Genomic DNA, 25502 nt, shown 5'->3' with positions numbered 1-25502 from the left:
TATGTATGGCTCACATACAGGTTCTGATGATAAGATTAGAATAAATACAGCACAAATAGAGGCATTCAAACAACCATTCTTCCTGCACTCCATTGGTGAATGGAAAGGGAAGAAACCCTAATAACTGTCACAACAAGACGTACACTCTGTCATGCACTTCATGGAGCTTGCAGAATATAGATCTACATCTATACTATCTATATGTAGATGCAGAAACAGATCTGTGGGATTGTTTCTGCCAGTCACATCTAAGCCAAAATTTGGTAGAAAACAAGGCAAATTAAATTATTTACGTTTGTAGTGATTTCATGCTTTAAATTGGGAAGTAGTTTGGTCTTAACTGTGGAGGGAGGTTAACTACATTCGTATTTTGTCTTTTCCTATTTCATAAAAGATAGTAATTCACATGATGAACACACTTAGGAACCCTAATTTAGTATCTGTATTTGATTTAAGAGGTAAAAGTTGAATTACTAGGCATTCAATCCCATGAGCCGGTACCCCAGACCAAAATTTTGGATTAAGTTCTTGTCAGTAAGGCAGAAAAAGAAATCAAATTCGACCACTTACCTGGTGCTGTGATGAATATTCAACTTAGTATTGTGGAATATACAGAAATGATGAAATCATATCCCCAACATTGTTCTTCTAAATTATTCTAAAGGTTAAAGTAATTGTGGTAGGCTGTACATAATTGGGTTGGTACATTCCATAAATTGTATAATTGCTAATTGAGGAATTACCAAGCAGCATTTGTACATTCTATGTATGTAATCGGATAAAGCATGAGCTCTGTACTACCATTACATGTTAGTAACCAAATCCAAACTGTAATTCATTACGTAAACAATATGAAAGACATTATTGTTATTGAAGTTCAGAATGACTTTCTTATCAGTTTCTTTACATTTTGTAAATTTTAATTGTAACCTCAAAATTGTAGAAAATTAATAATGCTTTATTTTGGAAGGTATTGTTAAAATTCTATGTAAATCGATGCAGTGAGGCTGCATGTTAGTGGTTGAGTTGTTGTTTTGTCAGTCAGTTTTGAAGTTACTTTTGGAAGTCAAAGAGATCAGTGAAGTTTGTCCGTGTTTTGTTTACGTGACAAGTTCAAAAATGGCTCTGAGCACTATGGGACTCAACATCTATGGTCATCAGTCCCCTAGAACTTAGAACTCCTTAAACCTAACTAACCTAACGACATCACACACATCCATGCCCGAGGCAGGATCCGAACCTGCGACCGTAGCGGTCACGCGGTTCCAGACTGACGCGCCTAGAACTGCACGGCCACACCGGCCGGCTTACGTGACGAGTGTGCAGTTCCAATGTCAATTAATGTGAATAAATTTTGTTAAGCATGAAAATTTTGCATTCATTCCTCAATGGACCAGGCAGAAGAAACTTAACATTCAACATGAATCATCATATTAGGAAACATTTATCTTTGGTAATTTCAATTTATTAACCTTGAAATAAATCAATTATCAACAAAATAGTGTAATTGGATAGATAAAAAAATTGACTCTCCATGCAGTGGCAAAAAACACACACAAAAGATGGTTGTAATTAGACAAGATTTCAGAACCAGTGGCTCCCTCTTCAGGCAGAAGGATTGAAGAGGAAGGAAGAGGGGTGAAGGAAAAGGACTGGAGAGGTCTAGCAAAAGGGGTAGATTTCAGGAAATTCACCCAGAACTGCAGGTCAGGGGAGACTCACCAGACAGGATGAGAAGGAAAGTCTGCCACAGGCTCCAAAAGCTTGCCTAATTATAACCTCCTTTAGTATGTGTTTTGCCATTGCTTGGTTAGTAGATTTTTTATCCATCCAATTATATTAATTCATTAACCTTGTAATACAGAATAATTTATACCTCTGTTTTGTGAATCTTTTGTAATATCACTGATAAAGAAAATGGACAAACAAGATCAGCACTACATAAATTCTGTAGATCCAATCAATGTACATTTGGGAAACCTGAACTGTTGCTATGACAGCTATTTTGACCCGTATAAATTTAATTTCACTAAAATTAAACAAATATCCAAAAACCAAGCTAAAACAAAAATTCTGATTGAATAAATCTGTAATGCACAAACTGAATTACCTGATACTGATGCCAAAGGACAAACTGACCTAGTAAGTCACATGGAAAATATTGTTAAGAGCACATCTGCAAATAGTGATGTTAACAATGTATCCAATCTGAATGGTATGTTTGTACCACAAGCTTGAAACAGCATGCAACTAAGCCCCAGCACCAAAGTACTATTAAGAGAAAGTGCAACACCCTTTATTGTGAATACAACCATGGAAAAAAATCATATGACATCAGCACTTCAGTGTATTACACCAGATAAAAATAATGTGTACCTGGTTTTATATAACTGGTCATTCAAAGGAAATTTACCCCATTCACCCATTCATCGAGCACAGTACAGAAAATTTGTTGTGAGTGATTACATGTATGCTGACACAGTGCTCTGGTTAACAGAAACTGTGGACAATGGCAAAATATACACGGATTTTGACTGATTGTATCTCACAAGATACTAGTTCCAAGGAGTGCAATATAGCCTTCATACAGAACTATCCTTTAAGGAAATAATAATAATAATAATACTGCACCACAAAGTAATTATTGGAATGGGGTGGAAATCAGTATATTTGATGTACATATATGGACAAATAAGTGATTTCAATTCCAAAAGAACTGGATGATTTATTCAAGTGAAAGCACTTCACAAATTGAGCAAGTCAACAACATATTGGTCCACTCCTGGCCCTTACACATGCAGTTATTCAGCTTGGGATTTATTAATAGGGTTGTTGGATGTCCTGAGGCATATCTTGCCAAATTCTGTCCAATTGGCACACTATATCATCAAAATCCTGAACTGGTTGGGCTCATAATGCTCCAAATGATCTCAATTTGGGAGAGACCCAAGGACCTTGCTGACCATGGTAGGATTTGGCAAGCAAGAAGACAAGCAGTAGAAACCCTCACCATGTGTGAATGGGCATTACCTTTCTAAAATGTATACCCAGAATGGCTTGCCATGAACAGCAACAAAATACAACAAAGAATATAACTGATGTACTGCTGTGCTATAACGGTGCCGCAGATGACAACCAAAGGGATCTTGCTATGAAATGAAATGGCACACCAGACCATCACTCCTGGTTGTCAGGCTGTATGGCGGGTGACATTCAGATTGTATCCCACCGCTGTTTAGCACATCTCCAGACATGTCTTCCCTCGTCATGGGGGATCAGTTTGAAATGGGTCTCTTCACTGAAGACAATTCTACTCCAGTCAATGAGATTCCAAGACAAAACTGCAAACAGGCTTGTTGGCGTAGAGAGGTCCATCACAGTTGGCACAAGGGGTGATGTGAACTCAACCCCCTTACTGTGAGCCATTTATTAATAGTCCTTGTAGTTACTGAAGCAAAAGCTGCATGTCACATCAATGACGACCTGGAGCTCTGAGTGTCTCTCTGATGACTGCTCAGTCTCCACACTCTGTCATCTCTCTGGGTTGATCAATTCCTTCTTGAGACTGTGATCGGTTGTGGTCATCCACTCCTGCCAATATCATCGAATAGTGGCATCACTTGTATTCATTACTCTAACTGGCTTCTTTGAGCCTAACTACACATCCTCTCTAAAATGCTGACATCTGCTTACACTGTTCAGGTGCCTGTCTGCAAGGCAGAGTTGCCATCCAGCTGAGCACAGAGAATGAACCTCACAGATATTTTATACCCTGGTACTGACATGTCACCGGTTTATTATTCTTGCCAGCTGCATGGTGAAATTGCACTGCAGCATCACACATTTGTCCACGGGCTCCTAAAGTTTACAGTTGCATTTTCCGTCGAAACCATATGAATAATAATAATTTGTGAACAATTTGCACAAATCTTTCGTGGCCCATGTGTTTTCTCCCCCCCCCCCCCCTTATCTTAGATTGCATTTAATCCAGAACACTGCAAATAAGTGCCAGGGGGTGCCTTCAGTGCAATTTAAAAAATGTATTAATAAAACTAAATACTGTGCTAAGGCAATAACAAACCAGGATGCACTTTCTATTCTGAAGGGAAAGTTACCTGTCAACGTAAGGGCAAAAGCTAATAACTATACCAGACAAAGACCTTTATACTTTTATGCCTGTACTAGATAATATTTACATGATCATGATGATATGTGGGCAGGATAAAATACACTGTTCCAGTAACTACAGAATTATAATTGGTCACACAACCACTGCAACGAAGTCTCAGACTGAGGGGAAAATCGTCGATGGCCCAAAGAACAGCACCGATCAATTGGATTTTCTCATTTGCATAGCTACAACCCACAACGCAACAAGCAACAAAAACAACTGAAACCAAGAGAACATGAGTGACAACAACAGTTCCTATCATCTTGCAAACTGTGTGGCAGTACCAGCATGAAAATACGTACAATTCAGGAAACAACAACAACAACAGTGAACACAAATCAAGAAGGCTGAAACTGGAGTGACTGTAAATAAAGTTGTCCCCAACTTGAGCCACCATACTTCAAAAAATTTGATGCCGCCAGCAAGTGACCCACTGGGTAGGCATTTGTGAATGACAAGGGCACAATGTAATTAGGTATGATGACAGAGTAGGCACGTGAGACAAGTTTTGCCATGAGGACACTCACTGCACTAAAGACAAGGAACCTGAAGATCAGTTTACAATTAAGACAACAGTTAACAGGTTACCAGTTTTGGTAATCTTAGACACTGATGCACAATTAAATGCTCTCCTGTCTGGACTACTGGAGAGGATTTGTCAATGACAGGAAGAACTTGCACTCCTGTGAGTGGATGTAAGATCGTGGGAGCAGTTAGCCTCAAATCTAAGCCCATATCAGTCCAGGTCCAGTTACAAACCAAATTAGGGAAATTATGTTTTCTCCTGCATTCCTCGTACAAGAACCAACTGTATTGTAAGAATCAATTTTCTTAACAAGAGTAACACAATTTTCAACCTTTTTGCTGGCAAATTGTGTGTTAGTATTGGTTGTCATGATGCTACTATTGATTTCATTAGTGCAATAGTGGGTCATGGGGAATTTTGCCAGGGAGTTAAAATAACGTTGTAGGAGAGTTCACTGATGCTAGCCAGTTGATGGTAACAGTAACAGCATGGATGTATTGGGTGCTATAAACTAGAAATTTAATGAATTGGATTGTCTCCATGCTATGCAAAGAATGGAACTACAACCAGTACCAACATTTTGTGATACAGTCTTTGAAGACTGTCCCCTCATTAACCATGGATATGAATGTAAAATAGGTAGGAACCCTCACAAGACCAACTGTCATTCTTCTACTCTGTTGTTGCTAAAAGCTACCAGTTTACTGTATTGCCATTTAGCTTGAATGTAAGCTCTTACATATTCACATCCACTCTTTATACAGTACTAGGACCCGAGTTATTATGTAGAGTAATTTTGTTTCTTGATGACTTGCTGACAGTTACGGTACACCTATCTGATCAGAACATCTTGTATTACTGGACAAAGTTCTACAAAAATTTAAAGAGGCTGGAGTCACAGCAAATCTACAAAAATCTAAGTTTGTACATGATAACATTTCTTGAACATATTATTACTCTAGAAGGAACTGAACCTGACAATGAAAAATTAAGTTCAGTCAATAATTTTCTGATCTCCAGATCTATATAGCTACTGAAACCTTTCCTTGGACTTATTTTATTGTGGGTTTATTCCAAATCAATTATAAAAAAGTGAAGCTTTGTTGCAAATGTTCAAAAAGTGAGCATAATAGTACTGGTCCCTGGAATGACAAGCTTTTGATAAGGTCAGCAAGCAAAATTTCCATTAAGTTCTCTTTAAAACTTACCATTTTACCTGAAAAGCCTTGTTATGAAATCAGTATGGGCTTGGTGGGGAATCTTTCCCTGCATTTACTAGGCAATTGTCAATGCTAACAACACAGACCAACAAATGGCTGTACTGGAATTTAAATCTAGCATCTACATACTACAAGCACATTTGCTGGTTACCGTTTCTTCTGTTGTAGTGACAGTAGAGTAAAATTTTTAACTGCAATGTCATAATGTAATCAGGAAATCCATTCTGAGGGAAATCCATTCTGAGGGAATTCCATTCTGAGGGCAACTGAGTTACACTGATAAGTTCAGTAGAATAGCAAATATATTATGAACTGCACAATGTGTCACGTTGTACTGAGTCATTATGTTTTCATATGCAAAGACATTTGCAATTAACCTGAATTTGCTGTATTTTTCAGCATAGAGTAAAAATTGAACTTTCAAATCAGTACACCAATAGTGAACACCACTAACAAACTGGAAAAACAGAGGGCTGGCACTAAGTTTTCAGAACAAACAAAAAAGAAAGTAGTTTGAAAATTTAAATTTTAATGGACTGGCAATTAGTATATTCAGAAAGAAACTTACATTCCAGAAGATAAGTGTTCCTTGCAACTGAGTAATTATGAAGTGTGTGCAGAAGAGTTAGTTTACCACAACAGCATCAGCATAATATACAATTATCACTGTAAAGAGGTTGATCAACGTTGATGATTAAAACTTTTGTAAAAAGACTTATACTTGAGTCAGTTATTAACATAAAATATGCAAATTGCTGTACAAAACTTTGAAGGATTTTTGTGCAATTTAAAGAAAGAACATTCTGGCACCACTCTAATGCATTTACATCAAAATCAGTCAGTTATTTTGGCTTAGTAAACAAATAGATCAATGAATCGAAGAATGGAAAATCCAGTATGGAACGTAACAATATTATGAAAAGGAAAGTTGCTACTGACCATATAGCGGAGATGCTGAGTTGCAGATGCGCACAACAAAAGGACTGTCACAATTCGGGCAGCAAGGCCACTTTCGAAAATAGACGACAGACACACGTGCACGCACAATCTCTCTCTCTCTCTCTCTCTCTCTCTCTCTCTCTCTCTCTCTCACACACACACACACACACACACACACACACACACACAGACACACACACACAAATTTATTTTCGACAAAGACCTTGCTGTCCATTTATTTTCGACAAAGGCCTTGCTGTCCAAAAGCTTATAGTGTGACAGTCTTTTTGTTGTGCCTATCTGTGACTCAGCATCTCCGCTGTATGGTAAATGTATCAGTGAGATATTTTATACCTCACACTTGTTCTCCTGTGTCTGAACTACAAATACTGAACCAGTGTAATCTGTTTGGGCAAGGATGACAATACATACAATGAATGGAGCTGGAATTCACTTAATTCCCACAAAAATAGATAAATAAATAAATAAAATAAGAAAGAAGAAGACTGATATTTTGTTTAAGGGAACTGCAATAAAAACAACCATTATACAATATTACTTCCCTGTTTATAGGGGCATTAGCACAGAGTTCACATTGTAATAATAGTAACATAATTTAAGTATATTTTTTCTGTAATAAAACTAACTTGTATAATCCATTTACAAATCTGAAATATTTCAATGTAAGTAAATTAATATCAACAAGTATTCAAAAAGAACTATTTAGGACATATTATGTTACTGTCAACCCATCAACAATACAAAACAATGGATGGCTTAAAATATCACAACAGAGTACTTTTCATATCAGACTGACTGCAACTGATAATTAGTACAGTATAATACAGATTATTTGTCAGTCACATTTTATAAAACAGTACATTAGGTACTCTACAACAGCTAAGATCTTTGGTACACCATGAACTGCTATTCTAACTTTTTACAGTATTGAATAAAGTGAAACAACAAATAGATTTACAATTATTTGTTTATACTGAATAAAGAAACTGTAAGCACTATGCATTATAAGTTCTTTCTTTAAAAAGCAGCAATAAAAAAGGAGATGCGACTAGCTCAGAAGTGACTAGCATATAAGATTCATTTACATTAAGCACAAAGCTCAGCTTTCAATTTCTTCTCTTTTGATCCTTGCAAAGCAAAATCACTCACAAGCAACCACTGTCTTAACTCACAACATGAAATAACTGTTATAAAAATCAAATGTTTACAAAATATTTCAAATTCACATAAGATCAGTTTAAATCTATTTATATACATATATATTAGTGAAGGCCTCTTAATTATCTATTCTGATACCTAGTCACCAATTTCTGTACTATACTTTTTTGCTTCACTATCACAGTACCTTCAAAAGAATCATATGTGGTATTCTGATCTAAAATAACTACACACAATAATGAATGAACCACATCATTTCACAAATCCTTTTAGCAAGAAATTAACGTTCCAAATAATTTATGAAATTCATAACAAAACAAACTAGCAACAATGAATCATTATGAATAAACAGCTGCAATTACTAGCACTTTAACAGCACTACATAAACCATAACCATGATTAACAAAGTATTGTAATACAGTTTCTTCTGTACATTGATATAAGATAACTTTTCATCTTTTTTCACTGTATCACATAAAAGAAAATAGATCAACATTCTGGAAGTTAAACAAAGACTAACACATGACACAACTTGTGAAGAAGTGTTACTCCTACATATTATGATTCTTTGGCAACAAGAAAAATGCTTCGCTGCCATTATACCTTCCCTCACAAAGTAAGAATCATAATAAACAGTGTACCAGTGTAAGAGCAATATACAAATGAAGCTAAAGAGTTGTGTAGTTATCAATTCTGTTACATGCTTAGAAAACAATTACACATAAACTCATTAAAAACTGACAGCAAGCTGACGTCAAGTAGGCCATTGAGTAGTAGGCTTCTACCTTTTGCTTAATGCTTCTGAGAAAATTAAAGTAATCAGATCTATCAAAGAATTTTGTGTCTTTCAGATTGTAGTACAAGTTGTCTTAATAATTTTAGTAAGACACACAATACAGAAAATATTCTAATTAAACTTCTTAAAGGTTGAAAATACAAATAAAAGTAACAACAATAAAAATTATAAATAACAATTGCAATAATCTCAACTAGCACCCTTTTAAAGTTGCTTTTGGATCACCATCCAATATAAAACAGTAATGCACTTTGGTTGTTGAACTAAATGTTTCCAAATGTGACTGGTTAATGTTATTTCAGTGAAATAATTTTAATGATACAGAATGAATGCAATCAACATCAGATAGAATGAAATAGTTTGTCTTATTCAAGAAAATAGGTGTTAGTGTAAATCAGCATGGAAAAACAGCAGCAGGAAGAGTTGACCAGTTGATTTGGGGGAAGGGACCAAACAATGAGGTCATCAGTCCAATTGGATTAGGGAAGGATGGGGAAGGAAGTCAGTCACACCCTTTCAAAGGGACCATCCCGGTATTTGCGTGAAGTGATCTGGGGAAATAACAGAAAGCCTAAATCAGGATGGCCAGACACGGGTTTGAACCGTTGTCCTCCAAAATGTGTCCAGTCTGCTAACCACTGCGCCGCTCACTCAATGCAGGAAGAGTTTGGACTAATTATTTCTCATAGAGATAGCTCAACCATTCACGCATATATAGAAGTAATAGGCAAAGAAGTGAGAGAGAAATCAGTAAAAAATGAATATTAATGCATCATGTATGTCAAGATCTGTGATGAGCTTAAATTTAATTTTTAGGTGAAATAAACACTAATAGAGAATATAATATCTAGCAAACCTTTAATTGAAGCAACAAAAATTTATGAATGAGTGTAAAACACAGAGATCTGGTTACTGTAATGGTATTCTGAAAAGGTTCCAAACATATTTTACTGGGGAAAAGAAGAAGAAAATGAAGAAGTATTACTGGCTTCAGATTCTGTGTTTCTCTTTTGGCATGTGGTTGATGTGCTTTGCGTTTTGTGTCCTTGCCCCAGCCCCTCTGTGCACAACCAAACAAGCAGCCTGGAATATTTTCATTATTTCTTTATCATTTTAATAAATCAATTATCCTAGAATCACAGACAATTAATTCATCTACAACCAAGTATTTTCTTAACAATAAAACTAATTAATAAACTAATGGAAGAGATCTGTATGTCCTATCATCACATGCAGATTTAAATTTGCTTCTCTTAAAGATCATAGTACTCCAAATATGCCACAATAAATGACCGCAAAGAAAATAAAAAATGCACTATTCAAACTCATATGCATGACTTAACAAGTAAATCATCAGGAACCTTACTTGCAGCCAAGAGACTAGTCAAGAGAGACAAACACAAAAAACAATTTAAAAAGAGTTCCTGTTGTAGGAGAAAAAAGATACTGAGAAAATAAGAGTCAACAGGCAACAGTTATTATTGTGTTCCTTAGGCAAACTTAAGATGTACTAAGAGTGTACAAGCAAAAGAAACAAAAATAACAACCATACCATGTGATGTATATGAAAAAGAGAATAAATGAAAATACTATACCATAGATAAAATAATAAGTTGTTGGAATGAAGGAAGTGTAATATACAGAAGTAGTAGGAAGCTATACAAGAAATCTTAACACCGAGCAACACAAAAACTTTTTGGTCTCCTGAACAGACTATGGTACTGAGGATGGGAAATACTAATAATTACATGATTGTTTGGTTTAGATCAGATTATTCAACCACTTGTGATACTTCAAAAAATATTAAATCTATTTCTGACAAGAGAAATCTATCACACATGAACTTAATTCAACAAACTTGGAATCATATAACAGCACACCACTAGATGCCATTTTCACTACTGAAATCAGGACACAAATTTGTAACAATCAAAGATGAGCAAAACAAAATATGAATCTTGAGTCTGCTTTTTTAATACAGAAAACAGCAAATTCAATTTAAAAGTGAAACTGAAGTCCATCACAGCTTTCAAATATCACTTGCCTTAAAACAAGCTACATCATTATCAGATCATTTTATCAACTGAATGAGATTCTAAGATATCTTACAAAGGATGAACTTAAAAAAAAAAAAAAAAAAAAAAAGAATAAAAATTGTCAAAATAACTACTAATAATGTGACTTAGGGTAGGTTGAATGTCATAAAATAATACACTACACCCTTGGATTCAGAAATTTGTTTTTAAAGGTTGTGACAGATAAAAAGTATGCTCTTAACAACTTATTGTATGAGTATTATACCCCAACTGACTAAAAATAGTGATACACATTTATTTAGATCAAAAATCAATTTTAACCAAAGAAAGTAATAAATATTGCATGAAGTTAATGAGTTCAAGCAGGAGACTGTGCCTACTCATTATAACTGATTTCATCCAGATTGAGGACATATGGAAGGCTTCGGCTCAAATGAAAGTGACAGAAGTGGTAACTCTACATGGTCATGTGTTAGCAAAAAAAAGTATTTTTGTCATGGTTCGGGCAACGCATGAGCCATTTACATTAGCGTAGTTCTCAGCTAGCACAAAGAGTACAGAACGGGAATGTAAGAGTTGCTGGGCTGAGTCTCTGTTCAGGAATTTTTTCATTTATTTTTATTTCCAAAATTTTATGTTATGTACATAGAACATAAACAAAAATAATTCCCAATATATTGTACTTATTAACATTTTTCACAAAATACACGAAAATTAAAGGAAAATTTGGGATTGCAAATCAATTTCCGGGGAGGGATTGTTAGACATATACAAGAACTTCACATATAAAATTAGACACTTTTATTATTTTGCAGTTGATAATTTACTTGTTTTGGGGTGATACTCATCATAAAAACAGGGGAAGCAGTTATTTTCTCAGCATCCTGCACATATTATAAATGCTACATAGTTGTTTTAAAGTTTCTACAGAAAAATAATTTTTTTGCATTCATAAAAAGTTCTCTATCATTGTACAAATTCACACCAACCCATGTGTTATGCATCATTTAGCCAAATATTGGTGAGGATAGCTCGTGATTTACAGCAGAATAAATTTTTATGCAGTTTTCTCAGAAAGCAATTTATTTTTCTCTCTCTCAATAAGATAAGAGCAGGTTTGAGGGTTTCTGGTCAAATTCCTTACCTGACACAAAAGACAAACATTGCAGAGATGCACTAATGGAATGCACGGAAATCCTGTCTAGGAAATTTGCTTGCAATCTCAAATTTTTCTTTGCCTTTTCTCCTCAAGCCTTTTATGGAAAATTTATTAATAAATACAATATACTGAGCATTATTTGGTTTATTTGTTGTTTATATAATGAAAATGTTGTAAATAACAAAGTTTCTGCACTGGAACTCATCCCCACGACCCTCTGATTAACATTCTGTACTCTTTCCACTGTGCCGATCATTGCCTGGAAATTAGGCTAACATAAATGGCTCATGCCTTTCCTCACCCACATCACAAATGGTATTTTTTCCAAAACTTGGCCAGCTGGAACTCGCATTTCTGCCACTCTTTGTGGCCATGCCCTGCGTATACCACACAACTGGACGAAATCAGTGATAATGAGTGGGTATGTTCCCCTTGTCAGAGCCAACAACAGAGAAAATTAAGGCAAGGTGGATGTATAGAACACAGTTCTTGATAGGCAATCAGCTAAGGGAATGAAATGTCTTTGTAATATGGTTTTTTGTATGATATCTCCATTCATTTTGTGTATCTACAAACAAGAATGTACCCAGGATCTGAGTTGATGGAGGGAGGTGGATGGAGAGGGGCTGTTAATTCATGTTATTTTCATGATGAACTATGAAACAGATTTCAGATTTAATTACAAGTGACAAAGGGTATATCTGCTACTGGTCAGTATCCACTACCTGTTTTAGTTTTCTTCAAAGTGGTAGGGGATTGATGCATCTGTCTATCTGAGATGGCAGAATGAGAGTTAGGTTTGTGAAAACTTTTTTTTGGGGGGGTGGGAGGGGGGGGGGGAAGGGGGTGTCAACTGCCCTCCCCCCATTGGATAAATTCTTGTCTACAAAAATAGTTAAGAAACTGCTGATCTACAAGTATCTTAGTAAATGCAATGAAGTATCACTGGCTCTCCCATCCCCTTTCCTCCTTCTGGTCTTCAATTTGCAACCTAATGATATGTCTGACCTTGAGTGGACTACTAATAATTGTTTTAGTATGTGATTAACAATGATGAACTCTTTTTAGTGATTGCAAAACTTTGCAGTCCTGTCACTTCACTTAACAATGTCTTTAACTTACAACCTGAGAAACATCTATTACTTTCACAGACAATCATAATCTTTTTCAGTTACTTCATTATCAAAGTACTCAGAAGTTTTTACAACCTACAAATAATGTTTGAAGGAAGTACAAGCCTGTCATTAGCTCCAGTGCTCAGAGCTATAAAGTTCTACCATTCTCATTAAATGTTAACATTTTTCAGCAAGCATATCAAACAAAAATATTATGAAGTAACCACTGCGGACAATAAACAGCAACATGTCAGTATATGTAGTATGGAAGAACTGCCTAATAACTCTACCAGTGGTAAAGTTTCTTGCCTGTACTAGCCTGTATCAAAGAAGGAAAAATTGTGCTGCAAGAATCAAGTCTGCAAGTGGCATATTTCATGTATCTTTCATGTCTCTCGTTGCTGTTCCAAATTCTTTCCTCAAAACAAAAATTTAATTTAAACACGAAAGACGTGTGTCATATAAACAAAGATAAATTTTAACTCCGATTTCTAAGCAGGTGATCTAATTCTGTTAATACAATAAACCCAGTACTCTTCAAAGCAAGCTAAACCAATTAAATATTCATAAAGAGATAATTTATAACAGAAATAGTGGAAATGATTACTTAATATGAGCCCCTGATAAATGTATATAAGACATAGTGCAATGGCAGCAATTCACTGTAGCTTGACAACTGCCTTCTCTCTCTTGGAAACACACACACACACACACACACACACACACACACACACACAAAATGGCACATACTTACAAATTCACTTTATACTACACAGAAGTGAAAATCACATAATTTAAGTAAGATGCAAGCATTGTAGACATAAGCCAAGACAAAACTAAGGCTTTTCCATTTACAGGTGAATTCTCGCTCCAGAATCAGTCTGGAAAAAAAGGGTGTCAATTAGCCTGCTTCAAATTATCAATTCAGACAATATACCTAAAATAAAGGTATTGATTAAAGGTTAAATTAAAATGTGTATTTATTTAAAGTTTGGACACCAAAAATCAGAAGATATATATTTAAAACTACTGCAGTGTATAGTACTCTTCATAAACATTTGACACCATTCACCAGGATAGTATAATTATCAGAGACAACAAGCTGTGTTAAATCTCATACAAAAAAAAAAAAAAAAAAAAAAAAAAAAAAATCATTTCTGAACATTATACAGGTAGTCTTCTGCTAATGCTCCTGCTAATGCCTTATGTAATTTGATATGCAGAATAACAATAGACCCTGCTTAACAGCAAGTGGATTTTCCAGTGACCCACTTAAATTACTTGGCATTCTCACATTGATTCCCTTGTTATCATGTAGATATACATTGAATATATAAGGGATGATTGTCCAATAAGGATACCACTGCCAAAATTTACAGAAAGCACATATGTAGTTTACAACTGATGAAAGGGTCTATTGTCGTACAAAATACATTTTTGTAGCACTCAGAATTCAAAATAACACAATTTCCATGATACATGCAGGAGTTTTGAAACAATCAGTGAAAGATAATGGGTGAACAACACATTTAAATTTGACATAAAATGTCAAGATATACATTTAAAAACTGTGGATTTACCCAACATGTGATTTCAACTGCATATAAAGTAAATACCAGGCACCACTTCTTATATAAAAATAAATGTGTGAGATATAACGATTTTAAACATAACTGATTTTGTGACACCTTCTGTACATTAGTGTGCCAAGGATGTACACTGTACCATTATTTTACCTGTTTTATTTATTGTTTGGCATAAATATGGTACATGGTAATATATGATACACAGTACATTAAACTTTTACATTACTCCAGCTGAGGAGCTGAGAAAAGTATCATCTCAAGTTTTGGGTGTATAAGCTATAAAATAAATATAAAATAGGCAGAACAATGTGCAACGTAATGGAATTTAAAGTGGCCAGTAAAACTAATCTGTACGAACCAGTAGAAAGGAACAATAAAGTGAATGACCCATCACACAAATCCACATGTTGTCAATTCAGTTAAATATCTAGGAATTACAATTACGATTAACTCAGATTGGAACAATCACATAGACTACTTTGTGAGGAAGGCAAACCAAAGACTGTTGTTTTATTTGCAGAACACTCAGGAGATGCAACAGGTCTACTAAATAGATTTCCTGTGCTATGATTAGGTGCCCTCTTCCAGAATATTGTTGTGCAGTATTGGATCCATAGCAGGTAGGATTGACAGAGGATATCGAAAAAATCGAAAGAAGGGCAGCTCATTTTGTATTATCACGAAATAAGCAGAGTGTTTCATGGATATGATACGCAAGTTGGGGTGGCAATTATTAAAATAAGGCATGTTTTTTGTTGTGGCAAGATCTTGTCATGAAATTTCAATGACCAACTTTCTTCTCTGAATGCGAAAATATTTTATTGATGCCAACCTACATACGGAGAAATGATGATCACAATGAAATAAGAGATATCAGAGCTCATAAGGAAAAATTTAAGTGTTCATTTTTCGTATGTGCTGTTAAGAGAGTTGAATGGCAGAGAAATGGTCTGAAGTTGATTCAAAGAACCCTCTGCCAGGCTCTTATGCGTGAATTCCAGGGTAGCCATGTAATTGTAGACTTGAAGATTAGCAATAAAAATAACATTAAATTAACAATAATGTAAGTAATAAAAAGGGCAATTAAGTGAAACAATAAATTTACATTAAAAGAGTTGACAGTTTTAAGGAAGATGGACAGTAAACACATAATCCTTAAAAATTAATGTCTAGCCAGGAAATTGCAGCATCTTTCATCAGTTCATATAGAACTGCTTTTGGTCCTGGGTACACACTAATATTGTAGTCACTCACAGTAGATCCACTACCTGGCACAGAGCGCCATGGTCACACTGAGGATTTGCACAACTAGTACAGAAGGTCCTGGCATAATGGAATAATCCATATAATGTCCCAATCCTTTCAAGAGCTTTTTATTGTCACCAGCAAGGAAGTTTGGACCCAGTAGGTCTTTCTATAAGATCAGAAGAGGATCAGTGAATTGTCACATTATTGGTGTTACAAGCTGTCCACCAGAGCGAATTGCTGTTCAGGTCTGTGTATAACAGTGGAGGTTTTCTGGGCCACAGTCCTCTCAGTGATGCATTATAAAAGTCATGGAGAACAATACAGCATTCAAATTTTATGTGCACATTAATAGACCAATTCTAAATATGCCTAGTGAGACTTTCAGTTTAACAATATATATTAATAGGTATATGATATATATTAATAGGTATATGAAAACATGAAGAATGAAGAGTAATCTAGCAGCAACAGTATAGTGTTGCTGCATGCCAGTAACAGACAGTCCACAGTGTACAAGCCAGCACATGAGGTGGGACAAGTGAGCATAATGAAACTGAAACTTCACCAGGCTGTAATAAGAAATATATTGAAATGGATAGATGAAAAATCTACTCACCAAGCGGCGACAGAACACACACGTAAAAGACTGTTGTGATAGGCAAGCTTTCAGAGCCAGTGGCTCTTTCTTCAGGCAGAAGGGTTGAAGGAGAAGGAAGCAGGGTGAAGGAAAAGGACTGGGGAGGTCAAGGAAAAAGAACAGATTTTGGGAAAGTGACCCAGAACTCAGGGTCAGGGGAGACTCACCGTACGGGATGAGAAGGAAAGACTGTATCTACACCTTTTCCTAGACCTCTCCAGTCCTCTTCCTTCACCCTGCTTCCTTCCTCTTCAACCCTTCTGCCTGAAGAAGGAGCCACTGGCTCTGAAAGCTTGCCTATCACAGCAGTCTTTTGTGTGTGTGTTCTGTTGCCAATTGGTGAGCAGATTTTTTTATCTATCCAATTAAATAAATTTATCAATAATTGTTTTTGTTGAAAGATATTGAAAGTAGCATATTACAAGACTGTTTTATGATCAGTCTCTAATGCATTGATAACAGCAAAAGATGCTGAAAGATCAGTTAATATTTGTTCACACACCTTTTGTGTCTGACTTGCCCAGTCTCATGCAATGATCCAAGCCACACTGTTTGCTACCACCATACAACAGGACTACAAAGTCACTACTGAAAAATTTGTCATCCATTCCATTTTTCTCTCCCTGTTAATATATATAGTAAAAAGTAATCTCACACTACACACTAGGCATATATGGGACACTCCATTGAATGGGAAAAGTAAAATTTCAATTACAATTCTTCTTCTTCTTTTTCTTCGTGTCCCCCCCCCCCCCCCCTTTCACTCTTTTTAACAAGAAACAAATCAATTTTTTCATTTGACATTGAGTGTTCAATGAAACACTGATGAGCAATATTTCTTTGTGCTGGCTGACTACACAATTGAATATCTGTCAAAATACCAGAGAAAATGTGACCGACATCTCTTAGCGGACACATGCTAAAATTTATGATTAGAAAGGAACGAAGCAATAAAATCTTACACCTGCATACAATTTCATCTTTTGTGTTAACTAGCTCTGGATGTGTATTACATTAACCTCTCTACTTCTGACTGCATGCTACACAGTACTCCCTTGTGTAACTCATGTTTATTCAACATTATAGATGATTTTCTGTCCAATGCCACAGAAATGCTTGGACAATACTAAAAATAATCATGTATGTAGCAGACAATAATTAATGAGGAGGGAAAACAGTTTCTTAAGGTATTCTTAATGCAACACTTTTGAAGGATAATAAAGCTCCCAATTCTTCCTCTCTTCCATTTAACATGTTCTAAGATGTAAATACTCCAGTGCCCTATATCAAGCCCAACCTGGGCCGGGACTAGTATGGTACTTATTAATTATCATAGAGAACCAACCATACCTGTATATGGCCTATTATTATGATGGGGACTCCACTCCCAAGGCATTTTAAAGCTACTGTCACCTCCCACCAGCTCACCTCCCTCCCCTCCAAGGAGGAATCCATGTACCACTTCTGTCTCCACCTATGTGTGAGAAAAGTTTTTCAAAGTTTTTGCTCACTGCGTAACTTACGTGGAACATGGAAACAAGGAATTATGAAAAACCACAACCAGGCTGACCAGCCCACTGGCTGCTGTCATTAATCCATGAGGCGAATTTCATTTGGGGCCTATGCTCACCCCCCCCCCCCCCCCCCAAAGTCCCAGAAGTGGGTGCTTTAATGTGCTTGGCTACCTGGGCAAGTTCTAAGATGCAACTGGCATATGAGCTATAGCATTTATGACAGGTTTAACTATTAATTATTTAAAAGGATGTAACAACTGACATGGAAACACTAACTGAAGACGAGTATGAAATATGGTTTTAACCCTGGAACGGATGGGCTGGAGCGCTCACACCCAGTTAGATTTTGTTTTAAAAAAATAGCTGTGAGAGTATGCAACTTATGAGTAAGCCATTCACAGTAACTTTCAAGTTCCTAGAGAGTCTGCTGATTGCTGAATCAAGAAGAAACATGTTCTGGGTCTGAGAGATCCAGTCTCTTCCCAGGGTGTATACGTGGACAATGAAAACAAATTCCTTGATTTATCCCAGATTTCCCGGTTAAAAATACACTTTCTCCCGGGTGAAAAAACACGTTTTCCGTGTTAAGTGACATTATATTTTCCATGTGCAACTGATCAATTCTTTGAATGGTTATGATTTTATACACAGGCGTTGAATTTCCCGGCACTTTAGAAAACGAAACTCAGGGAAAAAGACACATTTTGGAAATATCTTTGATGTACAACAACATGTACGCTGCGTATTTTCGTATTACGAAAGTATACATTGGAATTCCACCAAACACCGCATGTTACTTTCCGAATAATTGAAATCGAGATTGCGATGCGCTTCTGTAAGCCAGTTGTGGCTCATGTCACATGATCTCGCCAGCTGATGACAGCGGGTATTCAGAGCATAGGACAGGTGATATAGTCCGTCAATAGCAACATTACGTAGCACGAACACACAAACAGAGAAAGTTAATAGTATAAATTAACATACATAGTGTTGCTACAAGAAAAGCAAAGCTTTCACACATAATTTTCGTCTGTAAGGTTAATAAGCTGCAAGAGAAGCTAAGCTTTTGCATATAATGTTGATCTTTTTTGCGAGTGTTACATTTTAAGATATATCACACAAATGTGCCAGTAAAATTTTTAATAGTGACATAAATGTCTGATCTTCAGGGTATGAAATTCTTCTAAATGGGTCGTCATCAAAGAGTTGATTTTTAAATGAGAGTCATGTGATTTAAGAAATTCATGGAACATTCTCGCACATAGTTCAACTTGCGTAAAAGGATATTTACTTTGAAAGTAATGCCTTTCAAACCACCATTCGCAATATTTTCCTGCTACTTGTTAGAAATAGGTTCGTTTCAGCAGTTGCCACAGAGTACAGATAACAGGCGACACCGCGCTTGCGCAGCTACCATGATGTTACAAGCCCGTATGTACGTACGTGTAAAACATTGAAAGATCATACATTATGTCATAAAAGAAACAAGACATCAGAGGATACTTCAAGAGCATTGCAATTTCATGAACCATGCTGAAATGTGCACATTTGAAGTGCATAGCCTACTTAAAGTGCACATTCGTATGTCCAGATTCCCAATGAAGTAGACCTCGACCTGATATTAAGTTTTTCAGTGTGGTTTTCAGGATTTAAATTTTCCTAGAGCACCATACTGTATTACATCATGTTTGGTTGGTTTTTATTATGCCATAATGCCATACGTGCTAGAAGATGAAAACATGCACTTTAAATGCAGCGAACAGTTGAAACTGTGGAATTAAACATTTTGTTTCAAATACATTGACTGCCTCTGCAGAAAAGGTTAATAAATGTCAAATTTCTTTAGCAAACAGACAAAAATAACTCCACTTTCCGAAAGTTGAGAATAAAATAAAATCTGAAACTAATAACATATTTTAGCCTTCCGTAATTATGTGAATGTATTTTAATTCAATTGATAGCCCCCGGCCACAGATATCCATTTTGTTTCATTTGACGTGAGAGTAAACGAAGGAGAAACAGCAAAATCACTAAATTTAAACACGGGTCATGTGGAAACTACCCACAATAACTCAAACTGCTCTGCGCATCAGTCCCGGATCTACGATATTTGCTAACCGGGTCAATACTAAAAAAAAAATCTAATTTTCAAAAATATGTTCATCTTGCAGCGCACACATCTTTCTGAAAAGTTTGAAACATAGAACATATGTGTTCGAGGAAATGTAAGACATGTTGTTTGGTCGTAAGTGTGCCAAAGTGCAGTGCCACGTCTCTTCAGACAGCATTCTTCTATCGCACGTCACTGTATTTCGCTCTGTGGTATTGAAACGTGTGTATTTTGTAATGGATACCATCAAACTACATTCAGGACAGTGGAAATTGAAATGTCCTGTGGTGCTTCTCCTTCTCCCAGTCAGCCGGTTTGACAGCCCCCCACGACACACACACACACACACACACACACACACACACACACACACACACACAAAAAAAAAATCTCGCAATTAATAGCGAATGGGATTATTTGTAATCAGGAGAACAAGAACTCTTCAGAAAATCTGCACTCTTTATTGCCTGTTAACTAACACCTTGCTGTTTTGTGTGACGTAAAATTAAATATAGGACACACAAAACCAATAAAGACAAGAGGCGACCATGAAAGTACAGATTTCTTCATTCTTAGCTTCTAGCATTTTTCTCTCTCTAATCTTGCTGCAGCTTTACATGGTGTGCTTCCCTTTCTGCGAAAGAATCTATTACCTCAACAAAGTTCATCAAACGTTTTGCTACATGAAAAATCGAAATGTCGTTACCTAATACTGAAAAAGCTGTTAATACAAATAATACCCAAGACTGATGGGGTTTCTCGATCTGATTACGTCTATTTTGTCACTGTCTGCTAGATAAAACAAAATAGACCTTTCTAATATTGCAGCAATTTTGTAACACACATCTAATAAACGAGACTGTTTTGGCACAAATGGTCATTTTTATAACACGACAGAATATACCAGAAAGTACCAATGTCAAATGCCTATTAGGCCTACTATAAGCAAAAAGCTTTATGTTAGGGAATAGTTTCACATTTCATTCATACGCACCAGTGTCTCAAGCATGAGATCGAAAAGTAGTATTACGCAATTTTTATATAAATTCGGAATTGTTTTATTCTTCCATAATTTGTGTGATGTCCCCATTTCTTCTCCTTCCTCATTCTAACAAACAATCTTATCATCACCCATTCTGTAGCTATTCCTGCCACTGTCAAATTCCGTTCGCCGATTAACTTCACTAACCCTAGAAGAATCACAGGTTTAGTTATCCCGCGATTATTCTCCAGGCGTTGTTACATTTTCGTACAAGACGTTTTCCGCCTTACTTCCAGAATATAGCTTAAACGGCTGACAACTCGTCCTTACTAGTGTAGCGATCTGGCCAGAAATTTTCTGTAAAAATTTCATTTTTTTTTTGATACACCAAGTAGATAATACATAATCTTTCTCACCTGTTATTCCTGTTAGCCATTTATTTCCATTCTGGTAGCCTGAATCTATGGATTTCGCTAGTAATGATAACAACGCTGATCATTGGCAAACCCAAACAACAACATAATCAGATAGCGATTGGCATTCATCTGTTCGGCTTTACTCCCTCAGCTCGTATAGCCCCGTCCCCTTTTGTCTGCGGAAAGTTTATTTCTAGATGCGACGAGGATTCTCCTGACAGAGACATCACATACACTATGCACACAATCAAACATCAACTGAAGATTCATTCAGAAATCAACTTAAAATGTGTTCAAAAATGTTCAAAAACCAACAGGGATGCTTTTCAAAATTATATGAATCTTTGTCAGACCAACGTGCGCTGGATGCTAAGCGCTTTGTGAAACAAGTTCTTTTTCTCTCGCGATTATGAATTTGGCTCCCCCTTTTCCCGGTAGCATCTAGTTACTTGCTGCAACTGCTTGCACAGCCAATAGCCAAATTCCTGTAGCCAGAAGCGGGAGAATCTACAACTCAAACACGACTCAACTGCGCATGCACATGAGCACGCTCGTAACTGCTAAAACGAATCTAATGTAAACAGTTGTGACTTCACGCTCACTGGAGGTAATTTGTTGTTATGAACCATTGCACAGTCTTCCTAAAGCCTTTGACACATTTTGCTGTTCGCACACGCTTGCATGAGCACTGTGTGTCGTCGTCGTCGTAAATGGCACATTTCCTTTACAATTTAAGTTATTTTCGTTTTTTTCTCTCATTTATGTTTTATTGATTAAGTATTATTCTGCAGTAGCAGGATACAGTAACATCCTTCATTAGAGTATCGGTTCTTACCAGCCAAAATTACAAAAATTTAACAGAAAACTAAAACAATGAAAAATTCCCGGGTTTTTCCCGGCTTTGTCCTGGATGAAAAAATTCCCGGGTTTTTCCCGGATCTCCTGGTTGTCCCGGGTCATATACACTCTGCTTCCGTTACAATCTTTTTCTGCTTTTGCACTTTTCTTGTTATACTGACTGTGTGCTATGAAACTGCTCAAAAATGGTTTGTCAATGTCCACTAAGTATGAAGGAAATTGAAAAACCGTTATTAGAAAGTGATACTGATGATGTGATCATTACAAAGAAAGTGATGTGAGTGACCAACAACTGGGCAGTGAAAACAATGCTGTCATTAGTGTCAGAAATGTGGGTACACTCACCAACACTAATGGAGATTCTCTAGCAACTAGCGCATTTGGTTGGGATCCCTCTTGCAGTGAATCATCACCTTACTATTTGTTGAGACACAGACAAACTAAATGGCTGAAAAAGTTCCCAACCAAAACGTCCATACCAGATATCACAATATAATTTAGCATTTGCACGGTGCCAGTGGCAAAACCAGAAATTATAATGCCATTGTCAAGGCCTGGAAACTATTTATTGATGATGACTTGCTCGATTGGGTTTAGCTCGGTTGATTTAGTGGAAGAGACTAACCAGTGAGGTCATTGGTCTCATCTGATTATGGAAGGATGGGAAGGAAGTGAGCCACGCCCTTTCAAAGGAACCACCCCAGCATTTGCCTGAAGCGATTTAGGGAAATCACAGAAAACCTAAATCAGGATGGCCGGATGCAGGATTGAACCGTTGTCCTCCCGGATGCAAGTCCAGTGTCCTAACCACTGCACCACGTCACTTGGTTGTCTTACTTGAATTGATATTACACAGCACAAATACTTACACAGATCACGTAATACCTCTTCAGAAAAATGAGCTGAATGCTGCAAGAAAATTGGGAAAAAAGGGAGTTTACAGCATTTTGAGGTCTTTTGTACATTCATGACATTCTTTGTAGGGGCAAAACGAATATGGAAGAATTTCCGGGTCACTTGTGGCACAGAGACAAAAATCTTTCCTCAAAGTATGTCACTGCAAAGATTTCATTTTCTTTTGAGATGTGATACATTGGATAATATTCACACAAGAGGGGAACATAAAAAGAAATGCAGTAGGCATTAAACAACAACTGAACACCTTACAGTGGATGAAATCTTCCTATTTTGTTGGGGGCACTGTTCTTTCCAAGTGCACATTCCTTCACAACATGGACAGTATGAAATAACAATATTTAACCTTGCAAATTCAAAAAAATACTATGTAAAAAGTTTAGAGGTATATGTGGGACAATAACCTGCAGGTTTTTTCCAAGGAAGCTATGCTCAGATTTTCAGAGCCAGTGAAGTGAACAGGAAGGAATTACCCTTGATAATTATCTCACAAGCTAAAATCTTGCTAGAAAACTTTATACTGATTATAAGCTTACACTCTGGGGAACATCACACAAAAAAGACAAATTCCTTTGGAATTCTTGCCTCACAAAAAACAGAGAAATATTCAGATTTAGGGACAATTGCACATTGATGTCCTACATATCAAAGAGAGATAAGTGTGTAACCTTGGTGTCATCACTGCATACAAACAATTAGATTAATGAGAAGCCAAAGATTATTATGCTATGTAATTCAACAAAGAGTGCAGCAGAAGTGGTTGATGCCATGTATTCAGAATATAATGTTGGAAGGCAACAAAGGTGCTTTTCATTATACATATTTTATGCCATGTTGAATTTTGCTGGCATAAGTGTATTTGTAATAAACAAAGCAAACAAAGGACTGGATATTTCAAGCAGCTATTACTCAAGCAACTGAGATTGGAATTGGTAAAACCACACATGGTATGAATGGTTAAACAGGAGAGACTTCTGAGGAACATTCATCAGTTGGCAGCATGGCTATCTGGGATCACCATTGAGAAGTAAGTGGGTTCCAGAATGCAAATAAGCTCATTGTTATAAATGCAAAGACAACAAAACAACATTGTTACAGTTATGAAAAGTGGCTGTGTCTGTCCCATTCTGTGATGTGATGTGAAGTATGTGCAGAAAATACAGATCAGTAAAATGTTATCGTAAAGAGTGACAATTCCTTTTTATTAGATCATACTATGGGCTAAAATGTGTAATTTTGTGGATAACACTCCTAAATTCATAACTTGTAAGAATATACACTTAAAAAAAAGTAGTTTTAAATGTTCAAGAATGTTTTTAAATGCTGAATAATCTAATTTCCAGATTTTCAGAGGAACGCAACATGGGAAAAGAAGGAGTTGCAACATATGTAATAGTTGGACACAGAGGGAAAAAAATGTTGAAACAAGTAGTTTTTGAGTTGATCAAAACCAAGAAAAATATGCTTGTGAGTTGTTACTGCAGAATACGTCTTTGACAATTATAACAGTCTACAGATATGCTCTACAAAACATTCAGCTATTTATGAGAAACCTAGATGCATTATTGAGCTACCTGTCAGACAAGAAGAAACAGTTAATAGTTTGTAGATATTTCAATGTAGATTTCTTAAAAGATGTGGACAGAAAAAATGAAATAGAACTATTATTTGGTGTTTCAATCTAATTTCAGTACTCAGCTTTCCAACTCGTGTGCAGCAAACTAGTAGGACATTTACTCATAAATTTTTATAGACAGTGCTCAGGCTGAAACAATTAATGTACATCTTGCTAATGAACTATATGAAGCACATTTAATGGAAATAAACAATACGATATCTTAAAACTCTGAGGCAGGTTCATTCAAAGCAGATTAAGCTAAAAGGGGTGGTATGGGATAAGTTATATGTAGAAAGAGATGCTAATATCAAATTTAGTTTATTCCATAGTCATTTGTGTCAATATCTGAAAGCTGCTCACATAAAAAATTTATCTAGAAAATCCATTAATAAACAAGTAAGCTGTGGATAACTAAGGGAATTAAAATCTCACTTCAGAGGAAGAGTGAAACTTACATAAAGGCCAGAGTGACTGAAG

At 36.2% G+C, this 25502-nt stretch overlaps 1 protein-coding gene across 2 annotated transcripts in view; it reads right to left on the bottom strand.

Annotated features, from left to right (window-relative positions):
* LOC126191234 (CUE domain-containing protein 1) overlaps nucleotides 1-25502 on the bottom strand; it is a 272040-nt gene that overhangs the window by 37435 nt on the left and 209103 nt on the right. Inside the window, exon 8 of one of the 2 annotated variants that reach the window (XM_049932042.1) lies at nucleotides 12895-14022. The exons of the other annotated variant lie outside the window; for it this stretch is intronic. The gene's annotated coding sequence lies outside the window, so the exon portion shown is untranslated. Of the gene's footprint in view, nucleotides 1-12894; nucleotides 14023-25502 lie in introns of those variants that run through there. 2 annotated transcript variants of the gene reach the window in all.

This window comes from Schistocerca cancellata, chromosome 1 (assembly GCF_023864275.1).
Source record: "Schistocerca cancellata isolate TAMUIC-IGC-003103 chromosome 1, iqSchCanc2.1, whole genome shotgun sequence".
Lineage (NCBI taxonomy): Eukaryota > Metazoa > Arthropoda > Insecta > Orthoptera > Acrididae > Schistocerca > Schistocerca cancellata.
Note: the sequence above shows the minus strand (reverse complement) of the source record. Positions and strands in the feature narration are given on the sequence as shown.